Source organism: Lissotriton vulgaris, chromosome 2_1 (genome assembly GCF_964263255.1).
Source record: "Lissotriton vulgaris chromosome 2_1, aLisVul1.2, whole genome shotgun sequence".
Lineage (NCBI taxonomy): Eukaryota > Metazoa > Chordata > Amphibia > Caudata > Salamandridae > Lissotriton > Lissotriton vulgaris.
In genome coordinates, this window is record NC_141687.1 from 1,396,287,568 (window position 1) to 1,396,304,641 (window position 17,074).

The 17,074-nt window shown below is 47.6% G+C and overlaps 1 protein-coding gene across 1 annotated transcript in view; it reads right to left on the reverse strand.

The window, feature by feature from the left end:
• The window catches only part of EI24 (EI24 autophagy associated transmembrane protein), a 314,169-nt gene extending 297,533 nt beyond the window's left edge, over positions 1-16,636 (reverse strand). The window contains exon 1 of the mRNA XM_086957152.1: positions 16,526-16,636. The gene's annotated coding sequence lies outside the window, so the exon portion shown is untranslated. The remainder of the gene's footprint in view (positions 1-16,525) is intronic.
• Positions 16,637-17,074: the final 438 nt, after the last annotated feature.

The following is a 17,074-nucleotide window of genomic DNA, read 5'->3' on the forward strand; positions in this document are numbered from 1 at the left end:
CTCAATGCGGCCGCAAGACTTATTACAGGCTACAGAAAATTTGACCACATCACCCCTCATCTGAAAGTGCTTAATTGGCTACCGTACGAAGCAAGAATTCAATTAAAGATGGCATGTATCACACACACAACGCAATTTACTATGAAACACCATTATACCTAGCCCGGAATATCAAATTATCAGGAGGCAGATGAGTCTCTCGGAGCCATGGAGATCTCTTACTGAAACCTGCTCTCTTCCTAAAGAAGAGAATGTATGACAGAGCTGTTTTTGGTGCGGCACCAAGAATTTGGAGCTCACTCCCTCCAAACATTAGAAATATTGCGTCCGCCTCAGCTTTAAAAAAAGAAGCTATGACATTTCTTATGAGCAAATTCCTCCCATAAGAACAGTAGACTAGATTCTGTTAGGTTATTTTCAAGATCACACACCCTGTTAATACAAATCGATCAATAGTAGTCATCAGGACTTGTATATATGATGATGAAAATGATGATGAAAGCACAAATGTTTCTCGCTAAAATCAATGTGTATATATACATATGAGCTTTTAAGCACAATTGTTGCTCTCAAAGTGTTGTCCGCTCTTAATTTGCTTATGCTTGTGTCAAACCTGCTGTACTAAGATTAAGACTATGTAACTGTCAAGCACTCTGATACCCTATTCGGTCATGTCCGTGCTATATAAAACACCGAATAAGTAAATAAATAAAAATAAATAAATAAACAGTCTATGCAGTTATCAGCAACTGAATGCCAAGCCAGAGCCAAGGACCAACACTGACAGCGCAGGCCAGAGGATTGCAATAAACGGGACGGGTTGCGGGACAGGACCAAGAGTGGCCACGGGCAAGCAAGAAACAATGTGGGATCAATTCAATCGAAGACATAGTGTGCCAAAGAAACAATAAATAAATAAAAAAATAAAGGGACATGTAACAGGGGCAGTCCCCACGAAAGTGAAGAACACACCCAAAGCCAGGACAAAGGGCAACATTTCACGACTGAAAAGAAACAAATTTAGAAACGAACAAAAAGGAACAAATGGAAAGTTGTGGGCGTGGTCGAGAGACCGTGCCGGCGCGCAGCCTAGGCTTGACCTAAAAAAGACATAAATTATCAACTTGGAGCCGCGTTTCCCCTTGAGGGACCATAAGGCAAGCACAGAATATTGACTATGTGCTTACCTCATGGGATGGTTCCCATAAAAGGTGACTGTGCCACTTGGGGCACAGTCTTTGCGGCAGTCTATACCATCACACATGGTACTCTATCTAGGTCAGTCTTGCCGGAGGTGTTAAGACAAATTCTGAATTTACACGGACCAGCTGTTGCCCATGATTTGGGGATGAAATTCATGGGAAACTTTCCCATAGTCTTTACGCTTCTGTCTAACATTAAAGGTGAAGCAGCTTATCTGGCTTTATGCCAGCAGCTCACGCAGTTTGCACAGCTCAAACAGGAACATGAGCTACCTATAATTATCACTGAAGCATATACTTTGATAGGATGCAATAATTTGGGAACCATACCCAGTAAAGCACAACTTGTCATACCAAGTCCTGACAAAGACACTGCTAGGAGGAACCTGGAGTTGGTTAAAAAACGATGGGACAAACTAAAACCTAGAGAAAAAGATAAAGCTCAATGGGGATCTCTATCTCTGGAGTCCTCCGACAGACGCTATAATTTGTGTGATAGCACACTGTTGAAAGCATCTGATAGGTATCAGCTTTCTGACACTAGTCTTTCACGTTCCTTTCAGGACTCACCAGAAAAACAATAATAGAGAGGAGGGTGTTCTGACCACAGACAGGAAGAGTACGTGAAACAGAAGAGGGACTCGCAACACTCCTCTGATGTGCAGCTAAAGGAGGAGAAAGCTCCACAAATTTAACCCCAATTTCAGAAAAAGAAAGTTGCTGCTGTAACTGCAAAATATGCGACAAATACTGGGAACTCCTATGAACAGGATGTGGGCGGTGACTCACCTCGACAGTGCTGTGATGTTACTATAGTGCGCCAGAATCTCCAGGAGTTTCTGGCAGCAACAGTAACTTTGTTACAGTTGAAACCCCGGACAGCGGCGTAGCCCTTCAAGACAGCTCATATAATTTAGATATACAAATTGAGGTGACATACAGCACACCATTAAAGTAATATTCTGGGAAAATGTGACTTTATCATACGACATTCTCTTAGCAGAGGTCGATTGGCCCCCATAGCTTGTCCAGACACCCCCACAAGGTGAGGATGCAATACTCCCATCTTTTTCTGCGAATGTAGCAGACAGCATCAAAGAAGCCTATGCTGCAGGATGGGCTCTTGCTCTAGCCCCACTTTATTATAGCAATCATGCCGGCTGGGATAAGATTATCCTTATCATATAATGCCCATACTTCAAGTGCAACCACAATATCCCAAACAACAGGATGCTAAAGCTCCTGTTAGAGAAATACTCTCCCAGATGGAGTACCAGGGGGTAATGGAACCCTGTCGCTCTCAAATGAATAATCTCCTTTTCCCAGTTTTGAAACCGGATCATTCACATTGCACAATCTTGGACTACAGACATTTAAACAGTCATACAATCACATTTGCAATTTAAAATAAATGTACAGCACTTATAAATAATATAGTTCGCAAGAAATAAAAAAAACATTAGACATTTCCAATAAAATATATCACCTGAAAGCAGATACTGAACTTCCGTCTTGCGCCGGGCTTTCAGCGTCATTTTTCACAACTCCCTAAGGGGTAGAAGAACAGCCCTGGACTGTTTGCTGCCTCCACAGTGGCAATTCTACAAGATATTGACGCAGACGCATTGTCCTTGTAGATAATATCTACCTGATGTATGATGAGTTAAATAACATTTGGTCAGAGTGGATCGCATAATATTGGGATTCACAGAATATGACTACAAGTTAAACTTCAAGAAATCTAAAATAGCATTTCTAAGTGTCCTATTTTTAGGTTACAAACTTTACACATGAGAGAAAAAGCTTTGCTCCGACTGGAGAATGCTATGATGATGTTTTTCCCGGATTATACTGTACGAGTACAGTGCCAATGCAGCACTTTCCTAGCAGTAATGCACCAACTTCGACAACTTGACATCAAAGCTTCCTTGCTCTTCCCTGTGAGACTGCGAATAGTGGCTGAAGGTAAGGCTCTGTTCTTTGACACGCCGAAAGACACATGGGATTGGCTGGAAACATCTGGAAAAACTACTGGTCCCCAACCGGCTGGCAGGGGAGAAGAGCAAGGAGACGTGGTAAAATCACTTGAGCTACATAGACAGCAGAGAAGAAACAGTGCACCTAAACTGACTGCAGTCCCAAACCTAGAACAAATAATTAAGGAACGTCAACTGGCTGCACGGGAGGCGAACGGATTTCGGACCTGGCTAAAAGATACTGACACCCACATACTTTTGGGGTTCCTTTTGATTAGTGTAGCATGTACTCTGGTTTGCAGACAGAGACATAGTATCAGTCAGATTGTCTGGAGACAAGGGCTCCTCAGTGATATTTCCATCAGACACTAACTCACTGACTCTGCCGGATATCACCCCACAGACGTCTGAAGGAATTATTTGATATACAATATATCCTTTAAAGCCAGTTGCTTATTACGGCATCTTTGCCTCTCTGTATGCGGTTCACTAGGCATAGATATGTAACTGTCACTTATATGTCTGACTGGTATTGGCGTGGAGCAATGGAAATACTGGCTTACCCCAGTGGAAGGGTGAAGGGGGAATTGTTTGCTTGTGAGCAAAGGAGGGTGTGCAGTTCCTCAGATCCAAGTGAATGAACGTAGAAAGACAGGTGGCAAGGGCACACAGTGTTGCTCATTCCACCTGGAGAGAGCACAAGGGGAAGGAGGATTCCCTTGTCGGAACTAGGGCTCTCACACACCTAGCAAGCTAGGTGTCATGCTTCATCATATGAGCCTGCCCCTCGTCAGGTCGGCGCTGCAATACCTGGCGTCAGGTGTTCTCTCCAGGTGGAATGAGCAACACTGTGTGCCATTGCCACCTGTCTTTCTACGTTCATTCACTTGGATTCTGAGGAACTGCACACCCTCCTTTGCTCACTGAACTAGTGGGGCATGTGTGTTGGACCTCGTTAAACTTGCCCCTCTGTGCCTTTGTTTGATACGGAATTGTTTTCCTGACATAAGGTTGAGATGTCGCTGGAGGTACTTCATTTTCTCGCTACTGGGCGGATATGTTGCATCTGAATGCTTTGCAAAGCTATGTGCCCTCACACCCACATACTTTTGGGGTTCCTTTTGATTAGTGTAGCATATACTCTGGTTTGCAGAGCCCTTTCCCGTTTGAGAGGATCGCTCTTTTGGTATTAGAAACTTGCCATGTTGGCATCACGTTTTAAGTTGAGTTCATTCAGGCTCCGCTGCGTGCACATTCTGCTGACCCTAGGTGTTAACTTTAAGCATGATCACATGAACGATCCCTACCCCTTGCAACTTTTTGGCTTAGACATAGACACATCATTGCACCACAACGTATTATGACCTGAAACGTTCGGGGCGTACCCACCCCCTTCCGCACATACACAGTATACTCATACCTTGAACATCATAACATGCAGATAGCTCTTCTACAATAATACACTTAACACACTTCGAGACAAATAAGCTGCAGCGTAGATGAAGGGGACACATATTTGCCGCAAGCTACTCAGCGTTTGCTAGCGGAGTGCTGGTCTGGGTTCTTCTGAGCACTCCACTTTTGGTAGAAGAGGTGGTAACAGAAGCAGAAGGGAGATCTGTTCTTTAAAAGGCAGACTAGATGGCAGACACCTCTTCTTAGGCAATACATATGCGCCTAATACAGCCCAGGGGCCCTTCTTGTGTTTGTTGTCGCAGATACTCTCCAAACGGAGTGACCTGCCCTAGGTGATAGGGGGAGACTTTTAACAGCATATTGGACATGGACCTAGACTGTTAATTCCCACCACTGAGAGGCACAACGGCATCTACTGGCGCCTCGAAGTTTAGGGACTGGACTAAAAAAAAATGGGCACTAGTGAACATATGGATAAACCGCAATCCTGCCACACAAGTGTATTCCTTTTACTCAACCCAACATAGTTTACATGTTCGCATAGACAAGGCTTTGAGTACGCCCCATCTGCTACCATGTGTTATACAGACTGAGTATTTTGGGTCGCACACATTCCAACCATAATCCTCAACATAGATCACTGGCTTGGGACATGCAGCCCTCTCCGATTCCCACGTGTCGCCTGCAGCCTGCTACGCTGGAAGATCCACCCTCCGTGAATATCTCCACACTACCACTGTGGGTTATTTTGACCACAACACGGGAACAGCGACTTCCGTCCTGTCCGACTGGGATGCATTTAACGCGACGCTAAGAGGCCACTGCCTGGGTTTGGGCTGCCGGTTGTGGGGATAGGTGGAGAATGAGTCTCAAAAGGAGGAGCCCGAGTTACTGACACTTCAGACACGCATGTCCATTTACCCCTCGTGTGCTTCGGGACTACTGACAGCGAGGACAATACACAGTGTTAATAGAGAGGTTGAGGTGTCTAAATTATGTGGCACACTGGGTCCGAAACCCTTCTTGCATGGTTGATCCAATAGGAATAGCTGAGAAGCCCCCATTACGCCATTGCAGTCCTCTAGTGATTTAATGATATACACAACACGAGAAACACGTCGTTATACCAATCAACCCTGGAGGCCTCTGCCTCGGAAATAAATCGTGTTTTTTGAAGACCTTCCATTCCCTAAACTAACTCCAGACCAGCTAGGAACTAGATACTCCCATCACAATAGCTGAGATTCAGGGTACGATGTGAACTCTATCCTCAGGGACAGATCTCTTGCCACCGAAATTACAGAAGGTATACAATTAGGCATTGCACTCATCACATTCGCCGGACTCTATGTGTGAAGCCACACTGGTCACTCTACTGAAGCCTGACAGAGAATCCCACCACCTTGGTTCTTACCGACCATTGGCATTACTGAACATGTATTACAAGGGGTTAGCTTGAATACTTGTGGGGCGACTGGCGCCATAAGTACCCCATTTAATACATAGTGATCAGAATGAGTTTGTACCGGACCGTACTACTTCGCTTAACCTACACCGGCTGTTTCGCGTTCTGTGATATGCTCCTCGTATTTGGCCCTGTTCTGGATGCAATGGTACTTGACTTGGAGAAGTCATTCGACACTGTCCAATGTCCCTTCCTCTTCAGTGTCCTGCCTCGATACAGGATAGTGATCTATAATATAAAACTGGCGAAGTTACTGTATTACAGTAAGAGTCAAGACTGGTGGCTTGGTGTCAAAGCCTATAATGGTAGGATGGGGCCCCAGACAAGGCTGCCCCTTCTCCCCCTCCTTTTCTTATTAGCCATCGAACAAATGGCCCTGGTCATGTGTGCTCCCGCTGGCCTATGGGGCATACCACTGGGTGGTGACACACACTCAATATCACTATATGCTGATGACCTGCGAGATGTTGGAATGGTTCCGGATGCTATACCCAATACACTCACTCTCTTCACCAGTCTGTCTGGGTTACGGGTTAACTAGGGGAAATCATGCTTGTTTCCCTTCGATCCCAGCACAACGGATTTGGCACTGTTTATCAAAGATGCCCCAGTCACTTGGAAATCATTTATGTTCCGATACCTGGGCATTATGGTGTCCCACAATTATCAGGACTTGACGGCAACCTTACCAGAGCACTCACCTCTCTGGCGTCACAGATGACCTTTTGGAAAAAGCTCACCCTTTTATTAGCAGGAAGGGTGTTGCTCATAAAGATGGCGGCGATTCCTCGACTTCTTTATTATTTCACCAACTTGCCCCTATATCTACCGTCATCCTTTATCTAGCCCATTGAGTGCATGCTCCGTGAGTTAAAATGGAATAAATCATGCAAAGTAGCACTTGTGAAACTACACCTACCATCGGATCAGGGAGGCTTAGAGGTACCCAATTTAGAACATTATTATCTAGCATCTCAACTACATTGGGTGACTCCTTGGGCAACATAATTCTGTCACAAAGTAACTGGATGCAATTTTTTTCTTAAGCACACATGACTAATCACAGTAACGGATTAATCACTTACATTTGGTTCTGAAGTAGTGTGCTGTAAAGAGCAGTGACATCAGCTGCCTATCTAAAGTGGTAGGGCGGCCGCAGGGTTGGAGAGGGGAACAATTATAAAAGACTAACCTGCTGCTCCGCTCCTGCTGACGCTACAGGCCCCCTCGCTGCTCCTCTCGTCGGGCTGGAAGGGGATGGGCCCTCAAGGCACAGGCTACCCACTAAATCCAGACACTGCTCTCATAACTTCTTGCTCTCATGCCATGAGAGCAGTGCCAGGATTGGTCTAACGTTTGCCACTCACATAGTGCGATGGAGCCTGTGACATTTCTACAACCCAGTTGTGCAACACAGATGGGTTAGTCAAACATATGGGTGCATGTATTTTTTGCCAGCCAAACCGACATTCGTACTTAGAGGTGCACACTACTCCCTGACATGCCCGGCCCCACTCAAATCTCATTCCACAGCTCAGGCAGCATAAAGAAAATTATAATAACGTGTTATTATCATTTTATCATCTGCTGGCACTGTGCTGTGGGGCGACGCTCCTCCATCACTACGGAGTAGCCTCCCCTGGTAGAGCGCTTCAATGCCTCGTCAGGGGTAGTAAGCCCTATATAAATACAATTACACTAGTGTATGCTAGCGAGCCTGCATCATAGATTCCAGATGAAGGACCTAGTAGAGCTGATGCTTTCAGTACACAAAAAGTTTCCTTCACTATATATGTGCGCTAAGGAAAATAACCAGTTTCGCCAGTGTCCTGTGCTCTGCGAAGACTGTGTGGAGAGAAGACATGAGAAAGCATTGATTGTGAGGAATGTAATGTTCTGACGCACGAGGTGGCGTTCCAGCACACCCACGTGATCGGAACGAGCGAACGCTGACGTGTGACGTCAGACATTCATGGGTATAAATAATAAAGGCGGGGCCTCGGCTAGTCAGTCGGAGCCGCGTGTAAACCTAATCTGCCGGCTCCTGTGATCATTAGCGAGCGCGCGCTACGCCACTGCATGGCGCAAATAGCAAAAGCTACCAGGCGACGAGAGTGGGATGTCTACCCTTTTCTACGCCGGATCCAAGGAAGCCTGTCGGCACATCCACCTTGTACAGAGGCCCCTGGAAGGCCCAACTGTGCCTGCAGACGCCGTACTGAGGGTCAGAGGTATGTTCATCCCCTTGAGGCCCGGACATCAGTACATCTCCACGGGCTCACGGAATGCCTACAGGTGGAACAGCGCCCTCCGTTTGCCTTCCCAGGCCAGGTGAAAAACCCACGCCGGACTGCAGTGCCAGCACCCCATGCCTGGGCTGGTGACCTCGATCTAACCGCCCCACAGGAGACACAAGGGCAAGTACGGTGCCCAGTGGAACAAAGGGCGTCGAATCTCGACGTATTTGCCTAGGAGGAAGAGGGACGGTACACATCCTACGCAGCATGCGGTGCACATGCCAAAATGGTGTCAATCCTGGCCCTCGAGCCATTCGTCGTCGATGGTTCCCCATCGTCCCTGGCCCCGCGCTGGAGGGATTGGACCGATCGCCTCCAAATATACTTTGAGGGGGCAGGGATATCTAGAGAAAGGCGCAGAGCACTCTTACTACATCTAGGTGGCAAGGATATCCACCGAATATACAAAACCCTCGTGGAAACCACTCCGAAAACATACCACACCCTCCTGACCGCCCTAAATGTCCATTTTGAACCCATGGCAAACAGAGATTACGAAAAATTCATCTTCCGTCAAGAGAAGCAAGAAGCCGAAGAGTCTCTAGACGCGTTCCATGGCCGCCTGAAGGAGCTAGCCAGAACTTGCGGATTCCGTGACGAGCAGGAAGAGATCCGAGGACAAATAATCCAAGGGTGCTACTCCTCCAAAGTCCGAGTCGCCATCCTCCAGGAAGACGGCAAGCCGCTGGTGGACATCCTCACGCTAGGCCGGTCAAAAGAACTGTCGCTGGCAAGGGCGTCACACATGAAAGCGGCCCTGCATCGCCCGATCAAATCAGAACAGGCCCACGTGGCGGAGAAAGTGAACGTAGTAAGGCCCAGGGGAGGGGAATTCATATCGCCCGACGCCCGAGACATCTAGATTCCTTGCAAGGGCAAGAAGTTTTAATGTCTGGTTTGTCCTAAGGACAAGGAGATCATGCACCACAGTAAATCGAGACACCTGACTGAAACAAAGTGCCTTATAGAAGAGCCAGTCACATTACACAAGGACGCATTCATATTTTATTGCTGTAGGCACGAGGAGATTAAAAGATTTGTTCGAGCTCACAGGATGTTGAAAAGACAGTAAAAATCGAACCTGGTTCCTCAGCTCCAAAACCGGACGCTCTGGATGTTGGGCCACATCGTCTCCAGTGAATATGAGCATGGTTAAATTCGAATTGGCAGGTTGCATACAGAAATTGCACAGCGCTGTCAGCTAACAGATTTATGTATTTCTCCACGAAGCTTTCTTGTAGTTTCCGGGCTCCTCTTCTGGCCCCTTTCATTCCTTAGAGCAAGAGGGAAACATGACGCAGCGTCTGCAGTCCGAGAACAGGCACTGCATGGGCGGGTAAGAGGCTGGCAGACCCTGCTCTCACCTGGGCTCTTTGTTCATACTTCTGATGTGCTGCCCTTTGGCCTCTCAGATATAGCCCCCAGGTCGCGCCCCACTCACTCGTATTTGAGGCCTGCAGTGAAATAATTCATGGGCCACTGCCTCAGCACATTGCTTTCCCTCTGCACTTATCTGGTGTCTGTGCTCCCCACTGGCCTCACCTGCAGCCCCTGCTCCGATCCCCAGGGCCTCTCATGTTTCAACCAGGGTCTACATTAAAGCTCCTTACTTTCCCTACGGGTTCTCATGAAGCCTCCTGTCCCGCTGGCCGTTACTTCCATTTTCATGAGCCTCTCACGTCTTACCCGGTGCCTTATCTGGTCTTGCCTCTTGCCAATGCCTTCTACCTGGAAAACTAGGTGTCCTCGACTTATCCCTTCGTCATCCGGGAATGAAAGGCCGAAAGAAGAAATTAAAAGGTTCAAAACCTAGTTTGCCTTTGCAGGCAGGTTTGCAAATAATTTATTTAACACAAACTAAAATCCCTGCGCCTTAAATTCAATTAAATAAGGTTACCAAAATCTTGTACCTAAAATTGTCAGGGACTTTTGTCATCAGGCCCCAGAGTTCTTTTGGCTAGATTTGCCCTGCCAGTCACCTTATTGTACTGGGTGTCTGGTTATACCACAGTGTAATTTATTTAAAAAGGCAAATCTTTGGGGTCTCAGATCTTGAAAACGGACCTGCCTAGATTAACAACACGTCTGAGGCCCAATAACACTGCATACATGATCTTTAATAGTAAATTAAGTCAGAATCCACTTTATCGATGTACAAATGTAATTAGCATTTCTCTTAAGTGGGAAGTTCAAGACTTGGAATCAAAAAGTAAGCAACCTTCCACTCTCTGCCCCCACAGAGAGTGATCTGCATATTGTGGACCCAAAGGAGCAATATTCTTGTGAAATATCTTTAGACAACAATATGTTTGTCAACAATACTTCGTCATACAATCATTATTTGGGGACAGACTGTCCTGACTGGAAAATTACTGTTTCAGCAAGTGCTAACCACTTCTCTTCCTGGCCTACTGAAAGCAGCTCTGAGTTGCCATGAAGCCTAACAGCACAGCTTTTCTAGTGGTTAAATTTCTTTCCTAAGCGCTGCAGAAGCATACCACCATCCAAAGGGAACATTAAGGTTTCAATTACTGCGGTCAATTACTGTCACAGTATACACGTACCAGCTTACTTTCACAGGCACACATTTCTGCAGCTTGTACCTCGGGTGCTGAAACTAACAATATACATAAGAGAAGCAATGATACTTCCTTGGTCTCAATATTATCCACCACATAAGTTATTTTAGATAGGTAATACAGAACATGATCTTTCCTTGTGCCAGTTCTATTTAACTAGCAGATGCAGGGTAGTTAGCACTTGGCCTCTACTTTAGACCTCTTGGATTTCCAGTATGCAATCTCTTTCAAGACTGCCTGATACTCGAATAATACTCTCTTGGGCTTGTTTAAGATATTACTGACCAGCCAACCAGTATTGCAATCGACTCTCATGCACACCTTAGTAATACTTCTAGAACTATCTGTGTTCCGTTTGGGAATGTCGAGATTTCTACAGCACAGGTCTAAATGTACCTCCACCCCAAATTGGCTGCAAGATTTGTCATAACAATGTCACTGTGTCCAATTTGTACAAGTGAAAAGCTCACATATTTTGATAGATGATTCCTTGAACTATGTGGGCTGAAATCTTAAGAACCATCCCCTAAAAAAGGAAGTTGTCTTCTGCTCTTCTCATGAGAACTAGGAAAGTCATGGTTCACTGTGTAGGGCACTCATATATCGACATTGTTACAGTTAATATTTATATGCACCTCTGACTCCTGCCTGGCTATCAGATACCGGTTTGGTTCTAGCTAATTTGTGAACGTCTTTTATATTCATTGTAAATATCTTGTACCAAAAAGTACATCATGTAAATATGTAATATTGATTTACCAGTACAGCGTACACCGGGTAAAGTGTAATTTTCTGATGCCTGTATTCTTCCTCTTTGTTGACATTGTTCTCCCAAGAGGCAGCTTCAATGCTTCAAGCACTAGGATGTCTAAAATGCACTCTCTAAGACCAAACATACGCTTTTGGCGGTCAGTTTAATTGATTTAGGGAATAGGTAAGACAAGTAGATTGCTTTGCAGGACAAGTCGTTTTCTGCACAGTTTTGTCCACTGGACAAGTACATTTTTTAAACAATTCCACACCCCTGAAGTCCCAAAGTGAGGCAAACCGGAGGAAGGAGACAACCGGAAACCAGGAAAAAGGAATGCGGGTACTGCGGTGGCCAGCCTCACCGCATGCAAGATTGCCCAGCAAGAGGGAAGAAATGCAGCGCATGCGGGTGGCTAAACCATTTTGCAGCAGTATGCAGGTCCACCTCCACAAAGGCCAAGAAGGAGGCTGCACAAGCAGTGCAAGAAGAGCCGGATAGCGAAGACATGGACGAGGACACCGACGAGTACCCAGTACACTATGTGTTCGCAATCAACCAGCCAAAAAGGTAAAAAGCGCCGCCTCCTAAATGCTGCATCATGATCCACCAACAGGAGGTAAAAGCGACTATCGATACAGGGGCGTCCATTGAGCTGATGGCGGCTAACGTCTACAACCAACTGCGCATAAAGCCTCCGCTGCGAGAAGCGAAAATCCGAGTATTCGCGTTTGGCCAAAAGACACCCATCCCACTTACCGGATGTTTCAAGACCGACGTGGAGCACGGAGAGATGAAGATAGGCACCACCATCTATGTCACGAAGGAAGGCAGCGGCATGCTGTTGAGTGGGCAATCGGCCGAAGAATTGAAACTAATATCGTTTGCCATGGCAGTATTGGAAGAAGAGTTGGAAACCATCATGGAGGAGTTTGGCGAGGTGTTCAAAGGAATCAGGTGTTTGAAAGGAAAAGAAGTGTCCCTGCACATTGATCCATTGGTGCAGCCAGTGGCGTTGAGGCACAGGCGGATTGCGTTCCATCTGAGGCGGAAGGTCGAAGAGGAGCTGGAGGCCCTAGAAAAACAAGGCATCATAGAGAAAGTCAGCGTACCAACCCCATGGGTATCCCCGATTGTGATGGCCAGGAAGCCAAAACAGCCCGGACAAGTCCGCATCTGCATGGACATGCGCCTCCCCAAGGCCGCCGTAAAAAGGGAATGACACCCGACGCCCACTATTGACGATATCCTAGGAGAGCTGAACGGAGCCAAGTGGTTCTCCAAAATGGACCTCCGATCAGGCTATCACCAGCGGCCACTCCATCCAGACTCGAGGTATATAACCACCTTCTCCACCCATGTAGGCCTCAAACGATACAGACGCCTAAACTTCGGCATCTCCAGTGCAGCTGAAGTGTTTCAGAACACCATTAGAGAGGTCCTCAGCGGACTCCCAGGAGTGCTAAACGTTAGCGATGATCTATTGATCTACGCATCAACAGTGGAAGAACACCACCAGAGGCTGAGAGGAGTCCTTAAGAGGATCCAAGAATCTGGCCTCACTCTGCACCGTGAGAAGTGCCAATTCCTACAGAATAGGATCAGCTTTTTCGGATATACATTCTCTGATCAAGGGGTAGCCCCGGACCCAGATAAAGTGAAAGACATCCAGGAGGCCCCCGCTCCAACGAACATTTCAGAAGCCAGGAGCTTCCTGGGCATGGTAAATTTCTGCGGGCGCTTTATCCCCGGGCTATCCAACCTTACCAAGCCTCTCAGGGAATTGACCAAATCCACAACCACGTGGCAGTGGGGCCCTGAACAAGAGCAAGCCTTCAACACAACGAAAGCGGCCTTGTCGGCAGACACTATCCTGTCGTACTTCGACCCCGCAAAACCCACCAATGTGGCCGTAGACGCCAGCCCTTACGGCCTAGGAGCAGTACTGGCTCAATTGCAGAACAACGGAGAGTGGGCCCCCATCGCCTACGCCAGTCGGTCCCTGACCGAAACAGAGCAAAGATACTCGCAAATTGAGCGAGAAGCTATCGCCATTCATTGGGCCTGTAGGCATTTCCATGTATATGTGTATGGCCACCACTTCACGGTGTCCACCGACCACAAGCCACTCATACCTCTCTTCCAAGGATCAGCCTCAAAGCCGCCACCAAGAATTGAGAAATGGATCCTCCAGTTACTATGGATACGATTACAGAGTGGAGTACAAACCCGGGTCCACGAACCCGGCGGACTATCTATCCAGGCATCCCCGACAAGCCACTAAAGAGGAACAAGAGGAGGCGGAAGACACAGAAGAGTTTGTCCGTCTAGTGACTGAGAGATCACGACCCCTTCCCATAAGCCTAGCAGCAATCATTGAAGCCTCAAGAGGTGACGAATGCCTGCAGGCAGCCGCGGAGACAGTCAGGTCGGGAGAGTGGAAGGCTATCCAAGAGTCATTGAGCCGGAAGACCCCCCAGGCCAAGCCGACGCTGGAATCCATCCTGAGAGTGAAAGGAGAACTATCCGTCAACGGCCAAGGATGTCTCCTACGAGGCCACAGACTAGTGATGCCGACTAGCCTCACCCAGCAGGCAGTAGACCTAGCACACCGAGGGCATCAAGGAATGGTGAAAACCAAAAGCAGATTGAGGGCCAAGGTCTGGTTCCCCGGCATGGATGCCATGGTCGAACAAACAGTGAGGGCATGCAACTGGTGTCAAGCGGCAGGACAAGCAGATCGACCCCACCCTGTGGCCACTGAAGAAAATCCCAAGAGGCAGTGGGAGTGTGTGAGTGCGGACATTGGACATCTCCCGGTCGGACGCTATGCCCTGGTCATAATTGACGACTTCACCAAATATCCGGAGGTGGAAATTGTGGGAAGCCAGACAGCCAGTGAGGTGATCGCGAAATTCGAGAAGACCATTGCCACTCATGGCATCTTTGAAGTGGTAAAAACAGACAACGGACCTCCCTTCCAGGGGTAAGAATTTGCAGAATATCTGAGAGGATGGGGAATCCACCATCGCAAGATCACTCCATGCTGGCCCCAAGCAAATGGGGAAGTGGAAAGGTTCATGCGTCCCCTCAACAAGACAATACGCATCGCGGTGGCAGACGGATCTCCTCTGGAAAGGGCGATCTACAGCTTCTTGAGAGAATACATGATGACCCCTCACCACGGAGGCAGCGTCGGAAACGGCAACCATGGGCCGTACCTTGAGTGACACACTTCCTCACCACCCAACCTGGGTCCCCAAGCAAGCCAGTGGAGAAAAGACCCTAGCTAACAGGTCTCGCTCAAACAATCAGGCCAGCAAGCGGAGAGGAGCCAAAGAGTCCACCATGCAATCGCAAGATCAAGTATACGTCAAGGATCGATATCCTGGGAGCAAGTTCAGACTTCCTTTCAAGCACCGGCCGTGGACCGTCACACGCCGGACTGGCACAATGGTGACCACTCAGAGGGGAGCAGAGACTGTCACGAGAGACGTATCCTTCTTCAAGAAAGCGTATCCTGGAACTCCTGTAGGACCCGGGTCAGAATCGGAAAGACTGCCCCGGAGTCAATCACCTGAAAACCAGGACACAGACCAGTGTCCACCCGATGACGAAAATCTGATGGACCAAAGTTCTCGATCCCTGCCAGCATCCCCCAGGGGTAATCTGTCTCTCTCTCCCTCACCCCGAGGGTAGCACAACACCTCCGAGAGCAGATCCCTGAATGCAGTTGGATACCGAGGTGGACAGAGCCGGTATGGTCAATGAAGGAATCCGGCGCCATCTTCGCAGCTGGCGGACTATTTGGTGTAGTCAACAAGAACTGAGACTGGTAACAGATTCATCGTCATTTTACCTGAAACGCATTGTTAAAATGTTGTTGTTTAATAAAGGTTGGAAGGAATGTAATGTTCTGACGCACGAGGTGGCGTTCCAGCACACCCACGTGATCGGAACGAGCGAACACTGACGTGTGACGTCAGACGTTCGCTGGTATGAATAATAAAGGCGGGCCTCGGCTAGTCAGTCGGAGCCGCGTGTAAACCTAATCTGCCGGCTCCTGTGATCATTAGCGTGCCCGCTACGCCACTGCATGGCGCAATTAGCAAGCGCTACAAGGGGTAATGAGCAGGAGCAAGATGAACAGAACACCAAAACAGCATCCATATTAATAAAATAATATATCTGCTCAAATGCGGCCGACCTAAACTTCAGCACATTCTAAATTTCTAAACAATATTGTTTCAAGTGCAATACCAATAGTTCATCAGTTACGACTACATTTATCATAAACATCATTATCCAAAATAATTTGTCACCCTAAATTGCAGATTTAGACAGATCTTTAACTATTAAGGGGGCTAAAGGGCTGTTATCAATAAATTATGAGGGATGGTGGGCACGACAGCTGCTGGACCAGAGGGTCGGTAGCTGCTGCTGGGGCACGTTTTAGAGGCGGTGGCTGCTCGGTAAGGTAGTGTTTGCCAGGCGGTGATGGGGACTACTGCACGGAGCGACATCGTTAGTGGTTGGTGTTGACAAATGCAGGCCTGTGGTGGCTGGGACTGCTTGAGCAAGGAGTAGGAGTAGGAGCAGCTGTTGCAGAAGGGAATAGTGTTTATTATAGCAGTAGGTGGTAGCTGGTGCTGGGTAAGTTGATGATAACTATTGGGGCAGGCAGAGACTGCTTCTCCAGTCAATATTGGTAACTACTTTCTCAGCAGGTGAGGATAGTGAACGTTCCAATGGTGTTGGCTGCGACTCACTAAGAAAGGAACAAAAAAGCGGTTACTAATGGGCAGAGGATGTATGCAAAAATACGGTGAGCCCACTACTTACACGGTGCGTCAATAAATTCCGCCTTATAGTTGCCTCCGTTGTTGATCTTTCAAAGGCATGTCATTTGTCCGTAATGTGGCCACTTCCAGGTCGCATAACAACCAATCACACAGTCAAACGCATTCTGTGAGTCGTCCAACGCTGCTCATGAGTAAGGTGACCTGGGATTGGAGCTCTCAGGGCACGATGACCAATCCTAGAGTGCACTACAAAATTCAGAGTGCTGATTGGTTGTGAGTCTCCACTAGCTAATGCCCCGACCACCTCTTGTAGCGGCTAAGTTTAAAGTTAGCGGAGTATCTCTGGCGCCGCGTTCTGGGAGTGAAAGAAGGGACGGTAGGAGCTAGGATTTAGGATAAAGTTGCGTGGAGTACGGCACCTGGCGGTGAGAGTGAGCTTGTCGCATTCTGTTCGCGACTGAAAGCCGCGCAGCCCATTCTGGCCGAAGCTTACCATGCTGGGACTCAGCGGGCCGGTAGAACAGCAGGATACGTGATACAAATTATTAAAGGATCTTGTTACATTTTTAAAGGATCTTGTTACGTTTTT